Genomic DNA, 9695 nt, shown 5'->3' on the forward strand with positions numbered 1-9695 from the left:
GCTCACTTGTTAAAATTTTCTAGCATAAAGTTGAAGTCACGTTGCTTTTCCTATGACAACCTGAACAACGTATGACTTTGATAAATCCAGCATAATAATCAAGCTCTGTTGAAATTACATTTATGTACTAAAATTAGCTTTGCCAAATAAGAGAAACACGCTGTAATTCCTGCCCTGGCAATGTTTTTCCAAATAAAGGAGTGATACATTCTTGCACTGCTGTACTACTGATCATAGGGAGGAGACCTGGGTGGATGGTGGACTCTTTTAGCACTGGTTGGTTAAAGTTAAGGTAATATTGTGGTTTTGGTTAAATATTGATAAAGTAAACATTTGTTGAAACATGATTCAAGGAAGTATTGACTTTTTCAGTATTAAGCCAAGACAAGGATCTTTTCCTAACCTTGACCGAGTGCTTAAACATAACCATACAAACCATTCATCATGCATTAATTGGTATGAGAAGATAATATTGTAAGATCGAATATTGTAGGGAAAACAAATTAAATACATTGACAGTGAACATTTTGCAAACATGTTCAGTATCAACATTTTTGTCAGATACTGCCTCATTACATTCATTAAAAAAAACACAGCATTGCATTTCTCTTGTATTTGTTGTTGCAAATTAATATATTAATGTTATTTCTGGCAGACAGGGTTGAGACCCAGCAATTAATTCTGTGATCCTCCCTTAAGTGAGTATGTGTTTACATGTACTTCAGTAACAGGATTGCTGTGGGGCCCCTGAAGTAAAATGATTTCTTAAATGTCATGCAAACAAGATATTGTACACATTTCTCTTTTCTTCAAATGGGATAATGGATTATGGACCATGTATAGGCATAACCAGGTTTCTAACGGGGTTTTTACAAGAGCAAATATGCATGACAAAACCAGCATAGGGAAGAACAGCTGAGGCAATAGTGTGGCATGGTGAAAGAAAATGTATGTTGAAATATCCATAATTATGAATCAAAAGCCAAGCTTACATTGCAGCTGATTTCTACAATTATTGGTATAAAGAAGTGTAGCTTCCAGAAGTCTAAATAAATGTTTTTCCCACAAATGATCAGATGAATATATATTTTTAAAATGTGTGACATATTCCCATAAAGAACACACTGGATCAACTTTTAAAAAAATGAAGGTAACAATTGCATGCATCTTTTTAAATAATTCCAATTCAGCCATTTTTAAGTTAATCCTAAGAGTCTTTTATAGTCAGACTAACTCAATTAGTTTAGTACAACCAACATGATTTGTTTTGACCTCTGAGCTCAGTTAAATTGAACTTAATTGATTGATTCAAAAGTTGTGGTGCTATTAAGTGGTCAAATTACTTTATTTTACTTCTACTCAGAAATGTGTATGCAAATTGTTACTTTAATTTTTTGTTAGCAATTTATTTCACTTTAGTCGGTATAAATAACACACACAGAGCAATTCCAGTTTTTATGATTTAACTTTTTGATATAAAATGTCCAAACAGTTGTTTGATGGACAGATTAAAAATACTGCAAATCATTTTCATTTCTGATTTCTTTTTTTTTTTTTTACTCATTACACAACTTTGTGGGTTACCCATCGGGTACCCGTGGGACTCACTGTGTAATGTGAAATTACAAAAAAACAACAACAACAACAACAAAAAACATTTGAAGCTGTTCTCCACCATTAACTTAACCATTGCCTCATAAATGGCTCAGTTGTGATATGAATTTACAAAGTTTTGTTTGTATACTTTTGATGGACCCAGTTGAAAGCAGACACTTGGTCTCGTCTTGACTCCATCCATGAGTGTCTTGAATATCCATAGCTTTCTTGCTGCTTTCTTACTAGTAGCTTAGCTTGCTAACTTGCTAGTGGCTGCTACCTTGCTGGTTTGGAACAGTTGCATGCGATTACGTATTTCCACCTCCATAGTTGTTGTATGTGGACTGACAACACAATTGCATTTACACTTGTGTTCAGTGTGGTCACAATGCGTCCCTGACCACCTGCAGAGATGGTTTGGCCAATCGGATCACAATCCATCCTCGATGCGTCTTGGGTGTATTTACACCTGTACTTTCATGTGGTCAAGCTCTATCCAATCCCAATCCAATCACCCAAAATGCGTTTTAATGCAAGGTGTAAAGGAGGCCTTAAAGTGGCATTGTTGAAATACAATGAGATGATAATACATAATAAAAAACAACAACAACAAAGAAATAACAACAGTGGCTGCTGGTCTATATGAGCATGCCCCCCTGATCAGACATTACTGCATGTGATTTGATTGTTTTCTGGCAATAGTCCATCTATTGCCAGAAAACAATCAAGTCACATGAAGTAATGTTCCTACTGAAAGGTTTCTACTGGAAGGTAATAAAAAGTACAGCTTGCTATGATTCAATGTGCTTCAGTTCCAACACAGTTAAAGATAAAGACACACACACATACACACACACACACACACACACACACACACACACAGACACATGCCATGGTCCAGCTTAGCAGCTGCGCTTGGTCAGTGCAGCGGGCAGGCTCTGTAAAATTACACTTGAGGACATAATCTTGACACTGCACTGTGTTATCTCAGGCCGCTGTGATGTTGATTCAGCAACCGCAACAGCAGTACACAAGACAGAATCTGGGAGGAAGTGTGATGGGCCTCAGCTATACTCCTCCTGTGTGTGTGGAGAAGTCTCACAGTACATGGACAGAGAGAGAGAGAGACAAAAAAACATTCCTTCCAGGCACATTATTTGTTTCTGCCCTTAAATTAGTTTGGCACGAAAACACAGATTCTAAACTGAAAGACAACAAAGGATATTTTTTACATTAGCACAGAAAAACAATAGATTTGAGTGCAGGATAAAAAAGATCAAATTTGTTGTTGAATGTTGAAAGATCTAAATTTTATTTTAGTTCACTTCTCCTTATCTCTTACTGTACATAGACTCCATCAGCAATCATTTTGATTATGACAAATTCCTGCAGATGAAGACGCCTGATCTCATGCACAGATGATATATTTTAGGAGCTCTCTAAGCCAGCTAGCTAACTTCTCTGCTATGCACCAGCAGGAAGTAATCCCTTGCGAAAACATTTATCTTTGAGGAATCTTGCTTAATCATCTCCATGGTGTTGTGCAGCTCAGCATCTGAGGAGTTAGGTGGTTTGGATTAGGCCCTCCTGCTGTGTTCAAGTCTTATCACAGCCTCCACACTTTATCCAGCGACAAGTCGATGGTTTTATAGCCTAAGAATCCTCTCTCAGAACGGGATCCGAGTTCAACCCATTGCTTTTTTGTCAAGTGACGATATCTTTCTGTGGCTTTGACCAGCACATCACTCGACACATCAGTTTCATGAGGTCCAAATCTCAATAGCCCTTTTTTCCTCTGTGAAGCTGTTTTTTTTTTCATTTTTTTTTTAAATTTACATACTTACATTTATACAAGAATACATCAACATACAAAAAAAGGAATCCATCCAACAAACAACAACCGCAACAGAAACAAAAAGTACAGAACGTTACATTGACACATTAGACAACAACACATAACATAGAAGGGGGGTATAAAGAACAGTGCCGCATAATAAATTATTCATTTCATTATCATAGGGTCTACTTGACCTGTATAGATAAATAATCTCACAGGGCTGCTCAGTACTAGTGTATTAATTGCAAATACGCATTGCTGAAATGCATTTCCAAATTTGATCCATTCCAGAATTGTATTTAGTACCGCTGATCATATCAGCTATTCGTTCCATACCACGAAGATTAAAAAATTCAATTAACCATGTTTCTATTCAGAGACATTTTGGCTTGTGAATCTTCCGATTAAACAAAATCATTCTTTTAAAAGCTGAAAAGGCTAGGCCGACTATTTTCCTGTCTTTTTTTGACCTAAGCTGTGCAGCCCTTTACCCTAGCGAGCAAACAACAGGACAAGGAGAGAGATTTATATTCATTATGACTGAAATCGAATAAAACACTTCTGTCCAAAAGAACTTGACCGCAGGCAGTGCCACAGCATATGAATCAAAGTTCCCACTTGTCCACAACCGTGCCAGCAGAGATCAGAGGAGCTTGGGTCTATTTTTTTAAGTCTGGAGGGAGTGATATATGCTCTGTGAAGGATTTCCAATTGTATAACTATGAATCTGACTGACTTGGAAATTACTGCAGGGTCCCTCCACAAACTTTCCCACTCTACAGAGGTGAGTGAAACCCCTAAATCTTGTTCCCATTGGGACTGAGTCTGAATGTTGAGATTTGAGGAGGAGTGAATCAACATCCTATACAGGCCTGAGACAGTACCTCTGTCTAATGTTAAAGACCTGAATAGTTTATCTGTCTCATAATTACAGTGAAAAGAGTCTCTGGGAAGTGTTGGGAAGTGAGAAAATTGATTTTAATTGGGCATACTGTAAGAAAGTGTTAGTGTTCAAGTTATATCTCCTTCTAAGCTCCTTAAAGGATAAAATCTCCCCATTTTCTACAATTTGTGAAATTTCTCTAGTATTTTGTTGCTGCCCTACATACTGTAGTTTGACAGCAGATTCCCTGTAGATTTAAAGGCTGTATTGTACCATACTGGACAGGATACTAAAGCAGTTCTTGTGATTCTAGTGAACTTTTTTAATAATATCAGACGAGAATTTAATAATACCATTATCTAGCTATGTAGGTGGAACAGGATGATACCACAGTGATGATAATGAGATCGATTTGTTCTTGTCCTTTACAAGATACTCCTCCAGCCAATCCATACTACCTTTGTTTCTATCCTTTTTATAGCGCCAAATTAGAGGATGTCTGGCATTAAATGCAAGATAATACAGATACAGATCTGGGATTCCAAGACCCTCTCTATCTTTCGGCTGTGATAGTTTTTTTCTGAATAATTCTAGGCTTCTTATCCTTCTACAGAAAAAGAGAAGAACATTCTGTTTGTATTATCAAACTCAAGGTTTTAGAACATACAAAGGAACAGAAGAAAATAAAAAAGATCTTGGGATAATGTTCAGCACTTCAGCTTTTCCCCATGAGGACAAAGGTAGAGTAGACATCCCTCTAAGGTCCTCCTTTATAAAATATAACAAAGATTGTTCATACAAATCAAATATTTTATTAAAAGGTGTTCCAATCATTATACCCAAATATTTTATCCCATCTGCTTTCCAGATAAAAGGAGCTGCTCTAAGATCAGTAATGTATGTACAGTGATTTAAAAATATGGCTTCACTTTTGGTCCAATTTATTTTAGCATGAAAACTGCCAAATGGTTTAATAATTTCTAAGACTTTTGGTATCAAGTATGATGGATTGGACAAGGTCAACAAAATATTATCTGCAAGCATATTTAGTTTGAAGTCATGATCAGCAATTAAAACAGCTGTAATATCCCTGTCCCTTCGGATTGTGCATGGTAATGGTTCTAAAGCTAAGATAAACAGTAATGGAGACAAGGGACAGCCTTGTCTGGTGGAGCGGCAAAGCTGAAAAGGAGCTGAGATTAGGCCATAGCTCTTAACTGATGAAACAGGTTCATGATACAGTGCTCTAATCCACTGTAAGCACCTTGGACCAAAACCATATCTGGAAAGAGTATAAAACAGGTATGGCGACTATATTCGGTCAAATGCTTTCTCCGCATCAAGTGATACTGCTACCACTGGATGCTGGAGAGAGCTGGCTATATGCATGATTTGCAGAAGCCTCCTCATATTATTGGATAAGAGCTGCCCTGGGATAAAGCCTACTTGATCCAGGTGAATTAGAGTGGACACAATTTTTTCTAAATGTTTTGCTAATATTTTTGCAAAAACTTTGTAATCATTATTAAGCAAACTTAAAGGCCTGTAGTTGTTTACATCCAAATGGTCTTTCCCAGGTTTGCGCAACAATGATATGATGGCTGTCCGCACAGATTGCTTCTGTATAACATCATTGTATAGTAACAGTGGGGTGACTTTTTTTGAAAAACACATAAAATTCTGTAGTGTAACCGTCTCCTCCTGGTGACTTATCATTTGATAAGCATTTAATAGTATTGTGAATCTCTACTTCTGAGGTGGGGGTCTCAAGTGTTTCTTTTTCTTGTTCATTAAACTTTGACAAGGGTAATTCATAAAGACATGATCTAACTTTTGCTGTTCTATTTTGGATTTGGATTTGAACAGCCATGAGAAAAAACTTAAAATGGTATCATTGATAACACCATGATCCCTTTTTATGGTACCACTGTTATTCCTTAAAGTAGTGATCGAGTGCTTCTGTTGGAGCTTTTTCAGTTGGTATGAAAGCTTTTTACCAGCCTTTTCCTCATTTTCAAGATGTTTTCTTTTCAGTTTCTATAGTGCAAAAGTAGACTCTTCACGCATCATTGCTTGTGCCTCTGCCCTTGCCAAAAGTAGTTCCTGTTCCAGAAAAACTTTTATTTGGATCCCCCATATGTTTCATCTCTTAAGACAAGTTTGAATAACAATACATCTTTCCTCCGTAGACTATCTTTGTTCTTATATGATGAACTAATGATTCAACCACTAAAGGTTGCCTTGAAGTCCTCCCAGACTGTCTGTCTGGGGATTACAGGAGTCATATTTAATTCAACAAATTCTATAATATTTTTGTTGTATCAAAGTAACAAATTTGTTGTCCTTTAACAGAGAATTATTAAAGCTCCATCATTTAGATTTCGAGAGTTTGACAGGAGAAGGTAGCCAATTCTGGAGTAGGAATCATGTGCCTTCGAATAGAACGTATACTCTCTTGAGTGTGTGTTAATTAGACATCACGCATCAGTTAATGACTGTATCTCTAGTAATTCTTTGAAGGCTTGGGAGAGAGATTAATCAGATGTTAAAGGGTGACCAGAGCGATCAGAAGCATTGCCTACTAAATTAAAATCGCAACCAACAAGTATTGGTGTGTTTTTGGACTGTGCTAGCAGAATATTTAATGAGGACAAAAAGCTTGCTTGTGCCCTCTTTGAAGCTGTTTTATTCATTGACACGGCTGTTGATACACATTTGAGGAGTAATTTGCACCGCCACGGTGAAGTTAGCGACCTGTCCTCTATCTCTGGCACCTTATCGCTTGTCCTTATCGTGGTTTATTTAAAGGCTGTGGAGAGAAAATGGCTGCCGCAGGAAGCAGACATGTCATGGAGTCTTGCAGAGAGGTTAATGATGGGCTGGCTGTCATTCCCGAGGCGGAGATGGAGATAGGTCATACACACATATACTCGTTGACCACACACGTACTGGTGCGCACACACGCGCAAAAGACGGTTGTCAGGGAAGTGAGTGATGCATGTTATCCTGAGTGTTTCTGACAAGCTTGAGCAGTCAGGGAAAACAAGGCCATGCTGCGTGATTACTAACTGACACATGAATATGTGCAGACGGGCCAGCTATCTGCCTCTACTATAGGCCGCTGATGAGTATTCGGTGAGTCTGTTAGTGTGTGACAAAATACTACCACCTGGCTCAGTATACCTCCAGCATTCCTAAAGGCACTCAACCCTGAGCTTCAGGCCTCTACAGCGCACGTCCCAATAATTGCCCTTTCATCGCTCTTAAAAGTGTATATCAGACAGAATGTGTTTTTAAATATGCATGTGTATAGCTGTGGGCCTGCTGCTGCACATGTGTCGAGGGGATAATTATCCTTTCATATGTCCGCAGTACTGCCCTCTCAGGCTTGCCTCTCTCCTGACTCCTGCCATTTCCCTTCAAGTTTATTTTTCTTACGTTTACATGCCAACTTTTATGTTTGTGTCTACATTTATCAATCAATCTCTCTCCCAACAGTATCTCCTCATCAATCTATGAAATACCTTCTTCTCTTCCTCTCTCCCCCACCCTCCCGTGTCTCATCCCCTTACTCCCACTCCTTCATCTCTCTGCTGTTAGGCTGCTGTGTGTGTGTGTGTGTGTGTGTGTGGTTGTCCGGATGTCTGCAGAGTGGATGGGACCCAGCTGTCAGAGCTGTCAATCACTTTGCCAGGAGATGAAATCAGGATGTTCAGAGGACACACAGCACCTATCTGGCACTCTGCAGATAAGAGCGCTGCAAGCTGGGGTGTGTGTGTGGGCGTGTATTTGTCTGTCTGTGTATGTGTGTGCACGGGGAGGCTATAAGGCTGAAGGTGTGTGTGGTCGATGAGGGGTATTGGTGAGTATATACATGTGTGTTTGTCTATACCCGGAGCTATAATACCATAAATAAATCAAGTCTGGTATGTATAAGTTAAATTTACCTAAACTCAAAATGCCAGTTTTTGTAAAATTGGAGTATCTAATCATTTGCATTTTCTTGTGTTTTAGCTCACTTAAGATTGTTTTCCAATGGTTTTGTCAGATTATGCTGTATTCCCTTTATATTATGATGTAACTATTATCAGTAAATAAGATGGCGATAATTCTTTACATGCCTTAAAATAACCTTAGTTTATGTATGTGATAGATGATGGGCCGTAATCATAGAGAGGCTGAGCTGTGGGTTGAAACTTTGAATAGAAAAGATAAAAACACAAATACCTGAGAAGAGTAAGCAGCATGCACCCTCCTCTCCAGCCTGTTCAGATAAACGACAGTACAGGTCTAAAATTCAGGCTGGCAAAAATATAGCTATGTTTACGCCATCTAGCAGCAGTAGCAGTATTAGTTATTAGTAACCCGGGAAAGTGACGCAGTTCAGATGACGTCAATATAAGGTGACTTGATAAGATGATTTTACCTATTAGGAGGAGGTGGGGTGGATTGATGGCTAGATAGTCAAAACGGCAAAATGTGGAAAGGTGGGTTGGGAGGATGCTGCAGTAGACAGGTGTTCGCTACCTGTTTCCAACAAAGCAAGTCGGGACGTTTTTAAAAAAAAATATAACATTTCAGTGTTTACTGTTGCCATGTGGATGAAGGTTGCGTAACTTTAAGGAAGTGTAAAGCACGCTTCAAATGTTCATTTTAACTGAAAGCATGATCTATCTAAGTATAGGTTGTTTTTTGACGGCTCTTACTGTCGTTTAATTATGAGAATGTGTTGTCCTCTCTCATCTCAGCTTCTCTGACCTATCCAGCTATGGTCATTGAAAGGTTAGTTCACCAAAATTAGCACAAAAAAAAGAAAAAAAAAAAGAAAACATATTTTCACACGTACCTCTAGTATATAACACATGCATAGTTTAATTAATTTCTCTAGTTTTTCACATATGGAGGTCAGTCAGTCAGTTTGCGGTGCTCACAGCATTTAGAACATCAAACAGCAATGTCTTTTGTCTTTCAAATTGTAAAATAACCAATGGAAGTTTCATGGTTGTAAGCTTTATATTTAGAGCAACACTGCCTCACTGAGTCCTGCTGCAGCGTTAGGGAACTGTAGCTGTGAGGGGTTTCAGGGGTTCACAGACATCTCTAATGTCAGATAATCACATTGCCACGTCAGTGCCAAACATGTCAGCAATCACAATATAAACTCTTGAAATATAATGTATATTGGTATTGCTTCTGAGAGAGATTAACTTAAAACCAGATCTGACCCAGTGTGTGTGTGCATGCGCTTGCATTCATACAATATACGTGTGTAATGTCAATCCGCTCTAGTCATCCTACACTTATCCTTCATCCTCTCTGCACCGAGATTTAACTGTCGAAACCCGCCCCCCCCCCAAACACACACACACACTTTCTAAA

Source organism: Thunnus maccoyii, chromosome 8, assembly GCF_910596095.1.
Source record: "Thunnus maccoyii chromosome 8, fThuMac1.1, whole genome shotgun sequence".
Lineage (NCBI taxonomy): Eukaryota > Metazoa > Chordata > Actinopteri > Scombriformes > Scombridae > Thunnus > Thunnus maccoyii.